At 49.7% G+C, this 16,309-nt stretch overlaps 1 protein-coding gene across 1 annotated transcript in view; it reads right to left on the reverse strand.

Annotated features, from left to right (window-relative positions):
- The window catches only part of GALNT2 (polypeptide N-acetylgalactosaminyltransferase 2), a 153,369-nt gene that overhangs the window by 30,282 nt on the left and 106,778 nt on the right, over positions 1 to 16,309 (reverse strand). The gene's annotated exons all lie outside the window — the stretch shown is intronic.

Consider the following 16,309-nt stretch of genomic DNA (forward strand, 5'->3'; position numbering starts at 1 on the left):
AGAACCTCTGCAAGGTCACAGGGGTGCTCTCGGCCCAGAGCAAGACGGCGCCTACTGCCAGACAGACATCGTGACCACACAGAGGGTCACAGGAATGAAGAAAGACGGGGAGAGTGTTGCTCCATGTCCCCAAAACGACCAATCCACTAGGGGTTTGTACGGAGAATACTAAGCACCTTGATCAGTAATTAAGCACTATTTTATGTTAACAGCAAAACAGGTTTGAAAGAGATGGGAAATACCCACGTTTTAAAACATTAAGAAAAGTAAAAAACAAGGTTGACCCTGGTGACTCAGCACATGGAAGGTGCTGGGCCTCTCTGATGCCAGCAGGGTGCGCCCTGCAGAGGGGTTGGGGAACCTCAGCACCCTGGGCATCCAACACCCAGCCTGCACTCTGAGTACCATCTGGAGTCTGACACAGGAGGATATCAGATGACCACGGGGACCCAGAATGTCAGTGCCCGCAGCAGCCCCGGCCACGCCTTGGCTTTCCGGAGAACAACCCACGGGCACGTGGCACCAGGAACCGCAAGGCAAATGCTGTATTGTTGACAAGTTCTTTCCTGTCTTATGGTTTGAGTGATTCTGAAAATTTCCACAATCCTAGAACACGCTCCATTCCACAGAAGTTTTCAAACTTATCTGCACGGAAGTGTACTTAGAATTTTCTTACGACCTTTACAAACTCTGGAGTGTGTCTGCTTTTTTCAGTTCCTTATAGAATCATGCCTTTTCTCTATTGCTGTGATTGGGCATTCTTAGAATTCTGTTTTTCGAAGACAAAGCTGTACGGGACCCTCTCTGTTGTCTTCCCAGTTCATGAACCTCTCTCCTTCCTTCTGCCTGCGATGCTGACCCTGCGGTTGCTCTCTTCCTTCCTGAGCCACAGTGCGGGCCTGGGCTCAGCCTCAGGAAGAACCCGGAGTTGAAGTCTCATCCACTGAACAGAGGGAGAAACAAAGGCAAGTCTGTGCTCAGCCAGGAGGAGGCGGGGTGAAGGGCGGTGAGTGCTCCGCGGTGTAACGATTGGCTCCCGACTCTGAGAGTGACGGGGCATCTCCTCGTCCTGGGCCAAGGTACACACCTGGGGCACAGCCAGGGGACAGAATGGCGAAGGCAGCCCTGGGGTCACGGTGACCTCAGTCTCTCCAGCAGACCGGGCACCTGAACGCGTGCCAGTCTCCATGTGCACCTGTGGGCCAGGTGAGACAGACCGAGAGAGCCTGTTGGGGGTCAACTCAGGTGCAGGACCAGGAAGTTTCAGAAACCCCAAGAATCTATTGAAGCAGGTTCTGTGGATGCCTGGCTCCTTTGCCCCTGCTGTGTGTAGAGGAATGCACGTGTGCAGGGACACAGGGCAAAGGTTCTGAGTGGCAGCTGGCCCCGGTGAGGCCCCAAAATGCACAAATGCCTGCCCTGCCGCCTTGCCCTCACCTGCTGGGAACGCTTACAGGAAGGAAGAGAAGGGCGGGGTGGCCCTCTGGGTGACTGTCAGGCGGGGCAGCCTGACACGGCTGTTCCACAGGAGAAGATATTTCCCACGGGAGCTCGGCAGCTGCGGCACCTGCCAGGCCGGAGCCCACGTGGGCCGGGCACACGTGAGGCCCATGCACTCACCTGGAACTCCAGGATGCTCAGGGGACAGCGTCGTGATCGCCACGATGCTGGCCCAGTGTGTAAGCGGCAGACGTGCGAACTCAGCCAGGAGCACACTGAAATCAGATGCAGGGGCGCGGCGCCGCCCGGGAATCTGAATTTGAGAAGCTCCCCGCCTCCAGGTGAGGCTTGTGCAGACTGTCCTTGGGCTTCATTTTAAGAGACACCGGAGGCTGAGCAATGTCATCAGTGACAGTTGTCCTCTCTGATTAGAGTCATCTGAGGAGCTTTGGAATTACCCACAGAATTCGAATGTGAGCCACATGGCACAGAGGGCGAACACTCTGCCTCCCCAAAGACTTTGGTTTCCGGTCCCCTGTCCACCACAACCCAAGCCCCGCCTTCACCATGCACGAAGGGCCCAGCTTGCTGTGTTCTGCAAATTCTACAGTGGCCACAAAATGCGACACTCCCTCCACCTCGAAATGTCCAGCTTTACGATGAGACCTAGCCCACAACTGGGGTCTGAATTCACAGTAAGGGGGGCATACCTGAAACAGCTGACCCTGCACCCCCAGAGCACAAAGAGCACTCAGAGCCCACACTGGGGTGGGGACGCCCCCCCACCTCAGGCACTTCTGCTCTGGGCAGCTTCAGAGGACCACCTCATGGTGCTTTGCTGCGGGGCATCTGGGGTGGCTGGAAAGGCCATGGGGGGCAATGGGAGTTGCAAATGGAACAAAAAGAGGAAAAAAAAGAAGAAAACTAAATAGCTGTTGTATAATTTTCATTTAATTAAAACACGGTTAATAATCCTCCAAACAGTGATAACGGCATAATATTCCACCTAATCAACTAATTTCTGATCAGTCTTAATAGCTAGCGAGCTAATTCTACAGAGGTCTTTTAAAATTGAAGAGAACCAAATCCTAAGCTATTTAAAAACCTCTGCAGGACCCATCTGAAATTAAGCTTCTTAAGAATCTCGCTGGCAGGAGATTCGAATAAGCCCCATTAATCAGCACAGGTTTGTCTCACTCTGAGACGGGATTAGTCTGAAGCAGCCCCGCACCCTGCAGGCTCTTGCATCTGTGCTGAATATGAAACAGAAGCCTGGGCTAAAACAAAATATTTACCCTCCCGAGACACAAGAAACGGGGGCCTCTCCCTCTTACTGCACTCCCTTTGAGGTCCCTAATCCTGGTGAGAGCCGGGAGTTCCAGAGGGAGAAGCACGCATGGGGGTACGAGCGCAGTCTGGAGCACACTCTCCGTCCACCCGACACGCCACGCGGGGCGCTGGCTGCAGAAAAGCGGCCCCGCGTCTGGGAGCTGCCCCGCGTCTGGGCGTGCCCGAGCACAAACCACTGGCTTTCTGCTTTGGGCAGAGCTGTCCGCTGGGGTGAAACCGCTCCTGCATCCAAAGGGCATCCTCCGCCCTTTATTGCCTCAGTTTTACAGACACTACACTTCAAAGGAAAGCTTTCTCAGGACTCAACAGCTATTGGGAGTGGGGACAACAGCAGTGCTGGATGAAGCCGTCTGAGCTTCGAGATACTTCCATGTGCACTTTGGCCATCACCTCCTGCCGCCTGGGAGGGTCTGTGCAGAAGGAAACAGCCAGCGCTTTCAAACTCTGGTCATCCAGACCCCGGGGAAGAGCTGCCAGCTCTGGGAGGAAGCACACCCTTAGCAGACAGTAACAACCTCATGCTCCATTTCTGCCCCCTGCTTGTGCCCCAGAGCACGAACCCCCGACAGCCTGGGCTCAGCTACACTGCTTCCCTCTGCCTTCGGGGGCCACTGTCCTCCCCCCAGACACGTTTTAAGGTGGCAGAGTGTCCAGTTTTCATCGTCACGGCTCTGGTAGAGATGTGTTCTTCTCTCTGCTCCCTACTGTCTCAAAGAGTCAATCCTTAAGAGCTGCCCTCTCTGGGGTTATTCTGGCAGCTGTGTTCCATTCCTGCCTACGTCCTTCATTCTGTCCCCCGACCAACTCGGGCCGAATGACATTTGTGTGGGCCACTTAGCAGCGGTTCTGACTTTTAAAGGCTGCAGAAGAAAGCTGACATAGTTTGGTAAGGCTGGTGCTGGTGGGCCGCCCTTTTCAGAGATGCAGTCACTCTCTGTTTTGGCCTGTTGGACAAAGCTCGACTTTTCCCTGAACGGGACTGTTACTAGTCATCGCAGGCTGGACTGGATCTGTCTGCTCCCAAGGCCAGGAGGCGAACGGATGGTCTTGCCACTGGACAAGGATAAGAGGGTGGCAAGGAGGTAGAGTCACTCCCTTAAGGCCTCCCTGGGCCCCAGGCTGTGGGCATTCCACTCTGAAGGGAGTGCAAACATGCAGCGTTTGGGCCTGATTGGCTCACGTCAAATATAACATCCTCTTCAAGCAGGATAATTTGGTCCCCTTGAACTCACTCACGTCAAATATAACATTCTTTGGGGATCTTGGGGAACAAAACCAACTTTCAACAATGACAGCAGGCCATGTTCTGGTAAAGAATGCTGAGGTCGATGTCCGCTTCCTGGACACTGACGGTTACTGCATTTGCGTTCGGTCCTCTGACTCGGATTCTGGGGTGTGACCACCCCCTGCTTGGTCACCCTCCTCTTGCTCTTGACTTACAGATTTTATTGGAGGTGAACTGCCGAGCCTCACAGGTGAACCCTGACCGACCTAGGACAAACTCGTGTGGCTGGCCTCCTTCACGAACACAAACAGCCACAACTTCATTCTGGCCCATGGATTATCACAGAGAGTCAGCTGAGCAAATGCCCAGAGGTTTTCTTTGCTGATGAAAGCACAGACTCACTACAGAAAAGCCCACTTCTAGCCCTTTGCTTTCTGTTATGAAAGTAGTAGTGATGCACGGAGCTATGGCAGCCTTTTTGCAACAAGGAGTACGACTGAAACAACAGAACACTGAGGACAATGGTGAGAACACCAGAGAGCTCCCCGCTGTGGTGAGGCAGCATCACACACTCACCTCCAGACCTCACGTGGAAATGACTGAATAAATGTCTCTTTCCGCTTGAAGTATCCCCATACAGTATAATAAATGAAAATCAGAATGGCTTCAAGCTTCTCTGTGACAATACTAAAGAGAAAATGATGAAATAGCATACACAGCGTTTCCAGGGGGGATGGCGGAGAGAGACATGCCACAGAAATTCTGTGCATTGTAATTCACTGCTCCTCCATGAGAGGAACGAATGGGAAGTAATTCTCAGGTGAGCAAGCCCAAAAAGGATTTCAATGAAATCATCTGAAGATCTGCTTGCTCTAAAAAAATAAAAATAAATAAAATTGAAAAAATCAAGAACTCAATTTATGGTATAAAATGGTAACACTCATTAAAACTATTTTAGCATTACAGACTCATGTAAATATGGTTATGCAAACAAAAACTTTCTTTAAAAGTAATTCTATATTTTAATTATATGAAAATATAACTTCATTAAATAATTACACAAAATATAATTTCAACTATAATCTGTGCCCAATTCCAGAAAAATCAAAACCAGAAAGTGGGTGGGAGAAAGTAAAAGCATAATTAATTCTTCACCCTAAAAATAGACCCTGTTTTATTCTGGAAATAAACCTACATTCACTTCATTTTCAAAGTTCTCTATTGGATTTTCATAAACATAAAACAATACAACCAAAATCAGACATAGAAAACAAACTTTCTTAACTACTGGAGAAACACATAACCAGTCGAAAAGACCAGCACAGTAAAACACAACAGTTTTGGGGTAAGAGAAGAAAGAAAACAGTGGAAAAGCAAGGAAGCATATAACACAGAATTGCATAAAGAAACTAGATAACAGACGGCACATTTAAAACATCGAAGTGTCCTGTTACACTCAGACTGCCAGACTGGCCTAAAAACAAAAATACAATGCTAGGTGGCTTAAAAAAAGACAAACCGGAATCACAATGTCACACCAAAAAGAAAAATAAAACGAGTGGAACACAAAAATATACCAAGAATAAGCAAAATAAAGTAGGAGATTAACATTATACAAAGGAAATGTACAGCAAAAAGGAAAAACATTGGGTGCAATTCCAGATGGTACTTTTATATTAATAGAGGTATAATCTGCAATGAATATTTAATTCCTACTTCCCAAATCACAGCGTTCAAACATACCAAGCCGAAACTCTTAGACAAGGGAAAACTCATAAAACTGGAGTAGAAGCTTCGAACTCTATCTAGTGGACGTGAGGATTAGCAGGTTTTGAATGCAATTAATCAGGCTGCTTTAACATGTAAATTTTGAACTTTGAAACAATCAGTCTCGCCAAAGGCCCCTCCACAGATTTACGGAAAGGAGACGTCAATACTGTCGCCTCAGGGTTGGCCCACAGCCTCACGAGAGTCTTCCAGTGCCAAGTTACGCAACCTCGTGGACTCTCGGTTTCTTCATGTACAAACAGTAGGGGCTACAGCGGGAGAAGCTCCTTTGTACGGCTGTTGTGGGAATTACGCAAGTGATGCACCCCGAGCACAGCGCCTGGAACACACACCTCATGGCAGGCAGCACGCCGTGAATAGAACCCCACGTATATTCCCAGGGAAATCGACCAGCTGTACTGTCTGCCTACCTCATGCTCCAGTGAAAGAGAAAAACAGGTTTAAACCAATAAAAAGAAAAAAATCAACTTCCTACAATTTGGAAACTGGCTCCGAAATAAGTATGCTATTTGAAAGAAAACCAAAAGTCGGATTCCAGACAAATGAGAAATAACGGTATTTTGGTAACTTAAAAGTCAGTTTAAAAATAAAAATCATGACTTTACATTCAGAAACATTTAATCAACATAAAATAAACATTAAATTCTGATGGCGGGGAGAGGAAGAACAGCAGGAAACAGAGGGAAGCAGCAAATATGAAAACATTTGTCAACATGAACATGCTAGAAAAGTGATAAACATTCCAATTCACGTGTGACCCTACTACTTGGTTTTTAAACATAAAAAGAAGGAAGAGGAGGAGGAAGAAAGAGAATAAGAAAAAAAATCAGAAAGCAAATCACTGGCAGGCATTTCTAGACAAGAAAAAAGGAGAGTTAAGTGTGCACACATATAACGCTGCCAATAATTTTGAAAATTAAGTGAAATTTATGATTTTCTGGAAAGATAGAAATATTCAACTTAAGTAAAACACTGAAAAACATATCGCATGTCAGTATCTACGAGGGAATTTTAAAATCTCATCCAAGGATTACTTGATTAAAACAAAAACAGCTCTAGTTTTAAATGACTTTGTAGGTGAATTTCAAGGAGCAATTCCTTTGTGAATACATCTGCCTTGAGCATATTTTAAAGACATGTGTTCTGAATTCATTTTACAATGAATTCATTTTACAAAGTTAGTACAAATATGAAGCCAAAGCCAGATGAGGAAGGGAGGAAATCTCAATTCAAAATCCAAAATAACACAGTAGTCAGATTCAGCAATACAACTGAATAAATTCTGTCCATTCTCAGTATTGAATAATATACTCACGTTTAAAACAGTATTTCCTTTCAAATGAGTGGGCAAAGAAGTTATTCAAAAATACCCCCACATGATTAGCATTAAATAAGAAATAATCTCCACTTCCATCACTGGAGAATGAGCTAAATAAACATGAGATGGAATCTATAAAGCCATTAAAGATGAAAGCTATATGCAAAATGTTTCCTAAGCATTACCTAGTGAAAAAAGCACACTGCCAAACACAAATACAGTTCAACCTGTTTGTACACAATTACAGGTAAAGCATCGGAGGAGATAAGAGACACAGATTGAGGACATTCCTGAACTTAATGCTTATCCCTGCCTGGTGAGATTTTTAGATAAGGGTAAGTGCCTTTTAACTACTCTCTGGTATGACTTCCTTTTTTTTTTCTTGGTGGACAGCAAACACATACAATTGTTTTATAAGCTGCTGCCCAAGGAAAAAGGAACAGTTTAAGCAAATGAGTGCCTTTGGGGAGGACCTGAGACAAGGTGGACTGTGTAATTAATGTTTAGGTGACAGGGACAGATGCCAGACATTTTGGCCACTGTCTACATAAGACAAGGTTTCCCAGCAGTGGAAGGGATCACGTGCTGCTTATCAGATCCTTGTCTGTCACCAGAACTGTCACTGTCCTACCTGGAGCTCCTTAGGCACAGCCCCCAAGGGCACCTCTCTACCAGCAGCCACTGCGAAAGCGGCCATCAAGAGAGCTGCCACTCTGCCCATCTGGCCTGTGGTACACAGCCAGCCAGGAAGTGGGCTACAAGATACACCAGGAGCTACAGCAATCTCTAGGGCATCCCTGCGCCAGAAGTCTCCCGGGAGATCCTGCGTTGGTGCTGCTGGCTTCGGATCACGGAGTCTTTCCAGAGACAGTGTGAGCCCGGGAACAGCATGGTAGGTGGGCAGCTGCAGCAGTCTTGGGGATAAGAAACCCAGGGGCAGGGAACCGGTCTGGGCCTCAGTCTGGGAGTCAGTGGAAGCCCTGTTCCTGAAGGCCACACCTCCCACCTTGGAGGGCACTGGTATTTCTATTCGCCTCCATCTGGGACAGACAGCTCCGTGCAGAGCAAAATGTATAAGCCGGGCACTTCACACTGAATTCGGATTCCAAATCAGACACTCAGGTTTCTTCCTGCTTTCAGTGACGATCCTTGTCGCAGACCAGCTGGCCCACTGAGAGCAACTAGAGATTTTGGCTAAAACACACAAAAACCCTATCTGAAGGAAACGGAGAGTTGAGAAAGCAGCCAGGTGTGGTAGGGCCAGGTTCCAAGGAAGAAGAGAAGGCCCAGAAAGGAAGGCAGCACTGTCGAATCCTCCTCCCCACTGGGCAGAGAGGTGGGAGGTCGGAAGGAGCCAGGCACAAGGGACAGGAAGCCACACTGGGCTTTCTCAGGTGCCACGGTGCCGGGGAGGCCAGAACTGGGCTTGCTGAGGAAGGGGGCCCTCGAACAAACAAACACCTAAGACCAGGCAGAACCCCAAAAGACTGCTTCCCAGCAGGGAAAGAGAATGGGAAGTATTTGTTCATTCACAATGAAATACAATAACTGAAATTATGAACTCAATAGCTAAACATATATTCCAGGCAGAAGAACATCAGGGAAGGCCAATAAAATTGCACCTGGACTGTCCCACAGGGAATAACAAAATAAATGAAGACTTACAGAAAAGAGCATAAGAGAGACAGAGGCCATGCAGAAATACCTAACACACATGTAATCTGAGACCCCAAGGAAAAGGGGAAAGAAAATGGGGTTCAGGCAAAACTGACAGAAGACATGAAGCTACAGATCCAGAAAATCCTACAAACCCCAAACAGGTTCAACACCCCAAAATCTGGGTGCATCACAGTGAAGCTACTGCAAACCAGAGAGAGAGAAGCGGCCGCAGGCATGGGCGGGGGGTGGGGGGTGGGGTGGGGGGTGGCTCGGGAGTCAAACTGCCTTCGCAAAGCAGCAATGAGACTCGGGTTGCTGTTTCACCAGCAATAATGGGAGGTCAGCCGAGGGACTACAGAAGAATGCCACAGTCCCTCTCACCTTGGAACTCTATACTCAGAGAAAACATTCTTCAAAAATGGAAGTGAAACAAAGATGTTTACAGACAGGGGAAAAAAAGGGACAGAATTCATTGCCAGCAAATTGGCACCGAGAGATTCTCAGACAGGGAACCGGGAACACAATTCCAAGTGGAAAAATGAAAATATGAGAAATGAGAAAAAATGGAACATAAATATGTGGACAGATCTAAAAACTATTTACTACACAAAACCATAAAAGATATCCTTTGGAGTTTACACATAACTGGAAGACCACACAAAGGAGAGAGGACAGCAGGTGGGGGGTAAAGTATTAGGTCTGAGCCCTGTCTCAGAAATAATACAAGTAGCCACTGACGCAGATCCTAAAATCTCAGTCGAGAATGCAACAGGCTAACAGAGGGGTGACATGCGCTCTGCAAGGACGCGAGGACAGGAAAAAGCACACGGAACGGGAAGGGCGGTGACATGCGTGGTTTGCCCCAAACACGCCACAGCACTTGCACAGAATGCAGAGGACCACGCACACCCACTGAAAGGCAAGACTGTCAGAGTGGGTAAGAATCTAGAATCTCAGTATACACCACTTACAGGAGATTTGCTTTAAATATGGGAACACGAAGAGCACGGGGATAGATGTGCAGAGAAAGCTGGGTGGTGGTACTGATGATACCGAGTAAGACAAAAAGCAGTGCTAGTGACCACAAGGACATTTCATAACAAAAGGGACTGTCAGTTCCCCAGGAAGACAATGAGAACTTGCCCACAGGCCTAAACTACAAAGGGCAGAGCTCACGGTGGAGCAGCCTGGAGCTGTTCCGACACCCTGCCTAGGCCACGCTGGCGCCCCTGCCCAGCCCAGAGACAAAGGTGCCTGTGTTCACCACTGTATCCCCCAGAGGATGGTGGGCAGACAGGACCAAAGAATAAAGGACACAACATTCCCCATTTAGAACCAGGGCCAAGTCACAGCCAGGGACACGGAGCCGCACAGAAAGACAGGCCCGCAGGGAGCAAGCTGACACATTTCAGGGGAGCCCAAGCCCTTCAGAGACGCGCACAGATGCAACCAGAGTCTCTGCAAGGCTGCACCCTCTACTGGGCTAGGGCGTTCTTTACTGTGGGTGCAATTAAAGCCTGAAATGATAAAAAACGGGGCACATAAAGGGAGAGAAAAGCTAGCGTTCTGCTGCTGAAAACCCAGACTTGGCTTTATACACACTAAAGACAAGCAAAAAAAGAAACAAAAACAAAAGAACCAATGAATAATGTCGCGTTTCTGGTCTCAACGTTATATAAGGTACAAGTGAGTCCTGGGGGTGAGTTGGCAGGGGACCTGATAAAGTGAAGAAGAGTCGCCTGCTACAGCGAAGGGCCAGCTTCGACTGCCTGGGTTGCACGCAGGTCCCCGCACCTGCCAGCATCGCTTGTAGTGCGGGCAGAGGCCACGCTGACTGGCACACAAGCAGCTGCGTGATTGAAGTCCCACGGGTACGGAGCCAGAGTGCACCCCTAGAGGACATTCCGTGGTGCCTGTGAGCCAGGGAACAGAGAAACCAAGCCTCGCAGCTGCAGTCTCTCAGGCTTCTGCCGGCCCGGGCTCAGAGGGGATGCAGCTTCTCTCCGTGTTACTAACATCCACCCCTTCTGCTCTTTGGATGCACCCAGGTGAGACTCATGCTGGACAACCGGGTGCACAGAAGACCTTCCTGCAGGGAGGATGGCAAGGACAGAACTCTGAGCTGTCTGGGTACTTACGGCTCCAGTTGCTCCACCGACACCTCGTCAGACCCCGGCCAACTGTCCAGTGTCTGAGGCTCGGCTGCCCCCTCTGCCTCCTAGACACACAGTACAACGTCCCAGCTAGTGACAGTAATGCCTCCGACTCTCAGGGGCAAGGGCTCTAGCTGTGGGGCCTTCAGTGTCCTGGGGGTAGAGAGCCCAACCGCCTGTCACCCTTCAACCCACTCCACTGACCGCACAAGGGAGAGTGGCCTCTGTCCAACAAACCAGAGCCACATCCCAGAGAGTGGGACACCGGGGCAAAGCTCCCACATGTGCTCTGAGTTCAGCGGCTCTGGGGACTGGAGCAGACTGTCACCAGAAGAGTATTGTCCCGACTTACTTCACAGGAGTGCTCTGCAGATTAAATAAAAGCCACAGGTATAAAAGGCTGGGCACAGAGCATGACAAAGTGCCCGATAGATGTCTTGTTATTATTACAGAGCAAACTCTTAAGGCTTCCTGTTAGGCCACAGCCAAACCCCTCTGCCCGCCAGCCACAAATGCCCACCAGGCCATTTAAAGCTAGAGCAAGCAGGTGGGCCCCCGGTTCGAGAAGCCGTGGTCCCAGGTATGGCACCTGCCTCCACCCCCAGGACGCTGGGGTGTCCAGAGACCCATGAGGTTGGAGTCGGGTCTGCTGGGCACGGCGCCGGGTCTTCATGTGTCTGAGCCCGAGGGGCAGACAGATGAGGGAAGGCGGTTGTGCGTGTTTATGAGACATCATTTTCATAAGACAAATGAGAAGGGAAAACAAGGCCCTGAGCCCCCTGAAATGAGACCCCTCTCATGCACCCGGTAATGCGGAGCAGAGAGACCCCCTTCCGAGCGAGGTGAGTTTCTTCTTTCCCCAGATTCCGCTCCCCTAAAAATAAGGCTTGGAGCCCCATAATAACTGCCTTCCCCCGAGCTTCACTCCAAGGGGCTGAGTTAGGCTGAAAACTTCTTCTTGGCTTCGGCGATGTTTACTCTTCCAGAGCGACAATGAGCAGTTTGGGTTCCGACTCTCCCTGCAACCTTTAATCCTCATCGGCTGCTCTTCTGATACAACAGACATCGACGCCGACATCCCAGCGAGACTAAACAGCACAAGGCCTGCTCTCTTGCTGACATTTTGTAAAAAAAAACAACAGAAATGAATAAATGACGGCCCTTCACGAGCTTGCTCTCTCTTCGGGCTGCATTCAAGCCAGACCTTTGAAAAAACTGGTCAAACAGAATCCTTCAGTGATTCTTCTGAACAAAACGTAACAGAACCTCACACCTGTGATTTATAAACTGAGCAGAAACGGCGCGTTCCTGATTTAAGACCCGCCAGAGCCGTCCAGGAGGCGTGCGGTTTGAACAAACCGCTCCGTGAGAGCCTCCCCCGTGGGCACGCGGTCGCGGCGACCCTGCTCTCGGGCATGGTATTTCAGTGTCAGAGGCAAAAACATCGTGTGATTCAGTGACGAAAGGGAAGGTGGCGACACAGGGAGACACTTTCTAATAATTTAACTTTTGAAACCAGAGCGAAATCTGTTCTTTTACCAAGTGGTTCTCGCGCAAAGGGGCTAAGTAAATAAAGGAAAAGGAAAAGGAACAGCGCTTGGCTGATGGAGGAGAGAAGAAAATAAGATAATGTTTTTTCCCGCAAGGGCTTATTTGCTTTTACCCCCATAAACAACGTGAAAGGAAACATCTCAAGCTCTCCCCAGCAGACAGAATAATATTCTATAAACTTCCCAGGTTCCACTCCATCTTCTTATGTCATTTGCCTGTCAAATTCATTTTCAAGCGAAAACAAAAGAACACACGACACCAAGCCTTCTGAGTCGGACTCTGGGAAGGCTCTGCAGGCAGGCAATCGCTTCCTCCACACACCGGCCACCCCAAAGAGGGCGGCAAGGGGGCTTCTCCCTGGGGCCTGGGACCTACGGGAAATCGTAGGTGACCGTCAGTGTGAGGCTGGACCCCACGTGCTGGCCTCGGCTTTCCAGTCTTGGCCAAGGGCCCTGGGGCTGCGGTCAGCCCGAGCTCAGTCCTCAGGCCTCTTCTTGTTCCGTCTCCTGCCTGGGGGGCGGCGTCCAATCCCGCGGGGTTAAACACCACTCACGTAACGAACACCCCCAAATGTACATCCCTACCAGGATCTTTCTCCTGAACACCAGACACATCCCCAGTTGCCTGTAAAACAGGCATCTTGAGATTAGCATGTGCAGATTTTTTTTTAAGATTTTATTTTTTATTTTTTTAAAGATTTTATTTATTTATCTTTAGAGGGGAAGGGAAGGAGAGAGGGAGAGAAATATCAATGTATGGTTGCCTGTCATGTATCCCCCGCTGGGAACTGGCCTGCAACCCAGGCATGTGCCCTGACTGGGAATTGAACCGCGATACTCTGGTAAGCAGGCCCGCGCTCAATCCACTGAGCTACACCAGCCAGGGCTCTTTTTTTTTTTTCAGTTGAGAAACTGTACTTTCAAGAAAGAGATGGGCTATTATCACTTTAATTTCTGTTTTTTAAAAGATTTTATTTACTTATTTTTAGAGAGAGGGGAAGGGACAGAGAGAGGGAGAGAAACATCAATGTGTGGTTGCCTCTTATGCACCCCCCACTGGGGACCTGGCCCTCAACCCAGGCATGTGCCCTGACTAGGAATCAAACCAGTGACCCTTCAGTTTGCAGGCCTGTGCTCAATCCACTGAACCACACCAGACAGAGCTTCAGACAAATGTATCTTTTGAATTTCTAAGAGTCTAGTATTTTCTGCATGTCATCTCTACTATGACATGACGGGTGTTTCTATGCTTCTTGCTTCACGTTAACATTTTTTTTTCTTGGCAAAATTTTTAATGCATTTAAAAAGGTTAACATGGCCCCAAATGTATTGTTCTGTTTTGCTTTGCTTTTTCAGGGCTCAGAACCCCCGAAGGAGAGACGGTGAGGGCAGACCGTCACTGCACACCTTCCCGGCCTGGGAGGACACACAGTGCCAGGGGAGACCTCGCCATGGTGGCTGGTGAATGAGATCTCGGGAGACAAGGGACCAGCCCTCCTGAACACTGTGCTTCACCCTCGCAGTGACTAGGCAAAGTGACGTCACACAAATGATAAAGGGCGCAGAATTAAAGAGCTGGAGAGTCTGGAATTTCTTCACAAGTGAAGACTGGGTTCTGCAGGGCGGGCATTTTCACAGGCCGACACAGGAGACACAGAAAGTGGGGCACCTGCACTGGAAGGTCAACTGCTTTATAAAACTCTTTTAGCCATGGGGGCAGGGGAGGTGCAAACCAGGGGACCTGATCTCTGGATCTTGACCTGACCCTCGGTAAGAAGGGTTCTTCTGAAGGGCGCATGTTGGGTTGGCTCAGCTCCAGGCGTCCAGCTGCCGCGGGCACTTTAATTTAGCCCAGACCCGCAGCAGACGCCAAGGCATCCCAGCTGCTCCTTCAACACATGCAAATGAACTCGAGGCAGCAGCGCTAAAATTAAACCCACCTCCAGCGCAGCCCACCCCGGGATGGATATTCAAACATCTGTTTGGACAAACTCCCGTTTCAAAAGTGGGAAAAAATATACGTGTATATATATATAGATTTGGGAACTTTTAAGGGACTTGCGATGGAGGCGGACCCCTGGCCCCACGCTGACGAGCCACAAGAAAGGACGCGGTCTTTCCCAGCTCCGAGACGTCTGCAGAGCACAAGGCCTGGAGGGAGAACCAGCCCTCATACCAAACGGCGAAATGAAACTCACACCGTCGCACCCACTCACCACGTGAGATTTCCGAGCGAGATGCTGCCAGGACTCCCCCACACCCCCGAGTTTAGGCCGGGCCCCTCTTCCAGCTACGTTAGCCCTTTCCAGGTTGAGACCAGTTGCTCCTACTCACTGGGCAAGTCACTGGCACTGCAGGAGCCTCGGGTCCCTCTCCGTCAGTGAGGACAACCCTCACATCCAGCAACACGTGAGGACGGTGTGAGCCGCCCCGAGGAGTGTTTGGCACAGGCTGGGTGCGAAGTGCCCTGGGGAGGGATGGTGGTGAGGATGCAGGCATCTAGGACCCTGTCCCCAGGTGTGCAGGCACGCACCAACCTGCGACCTCTCACACAGCTAAAGGGCTACACAGAGTCCCAAGGCCCCTCATGGGCAACCTGGGGGACCCCGGGTCCCAGGCCAGCAGCTCCCACTACAGAGGAACAGTCGACCTGTGACGAGGAGCGCTAGACTGAGTTAAGTGGCTTTAAAAAAATGAATGGGTTACAAGAAACATTCGACAAAGGCAATCTTCCGCACGGGATTTAAAAAATAATGAGGTTCCTGTATTATGTATGATGCATGGTCACACATCTATCTTATGTTTCATACATGAAAAATATCTCAGACACACACTCACCCACCCTCACTTCCTGCTCTGAAAGAACCGTGAATCCACACACTGTGAGCTGCTGTGGGTGCACAGAGCAGACCAGAGCCCAGGGAAGGCCGTTAAGAAAGGGCCTGGCAGTTAGATGGCACCTACCCCGTCAGGAAAGGTCCGTGAAAGCAGGAGAGAGAAGAAAAGTCCTCTTTTAACGATGTTACTAACTTAGAAACCAAAGCTGATCTTCAACGTGCGGCCACATGTACAGTTGACCCTTGAAGGGCACTGGTTTGAACCGTGCGGGTCCAACTCACATGCAGGTTTTTGTTCGGTAAATACCCGTGTGTTTCTGACCCAAGGCTGGGAGTCGTGGAGGCGGAAGGCTGACCGTATACACTGACCTACGACCTTTCGCACAGGGCGCTTGGGCATCTGTGGATCTCGGTATCTGCGGGGGGTCCTGGAACCAATCCCTGGTGGATACTGAGGGACAACCTTAAGTTTTGAGGGAATCAAAAAGTTGTATGCAGATTTTTTACTGAGTATGGTTCAAGGGCCAACTGTAAGTTAGTTGGCTTTTTGTATCCACCTCTCAACCCCTGGAGCACCCCCAACCCCCAGAGAAATGGGGCCCCTGGCTGGCGCTCTGAAGCCCGGGCTGCCGGTCAGGGCTGCACTACTGTCCTTCTCCCTGGGCGCCTCCAGTTCAAGTCTCACCCTCCTGGCAACCCCACCCCCGCCCCCGCCCCACCGACCTTCCCACACTCCTAATTTGGAGCAGACGGCCCAGGACCCAGGGCTCTGCCCACCCTCACTTCCTGTCACCCCACCCCCACCAGCTGGAGGAGATGAGATTTTTGTGGTTGAAATCGCAGGACCAGAGCACAGCCTCTGAGTCACAGATGACGTGACCCATGCTCTGTCACATGACAGACGAGTGACTCTATCAGTAATGTGGTGAGCAGGAAGCCCAACTAAGTACCCAGGAACACCACGCCCCCCACATGTGGCTCCTCATCGG

The sequence above is a fragment of the Sturnira hondurensis genome, unplaced genomic scaffold (assembly GCF_014824575.4).
Source record: "Sturnira hondurensis isolate 20B ecotype Veracruz unplaced genomic scaffold, ASM1482457v3 Scaffold0018525, whole genome shotgun sequence".
NCBI classification, from domain to species: domain Eukaryota; kingdom Metazoa; phylum Chordata; class Mammalia; order Chiroptera; family Phyllostomidae; genus Sturnira; species Sturnira hondurensis.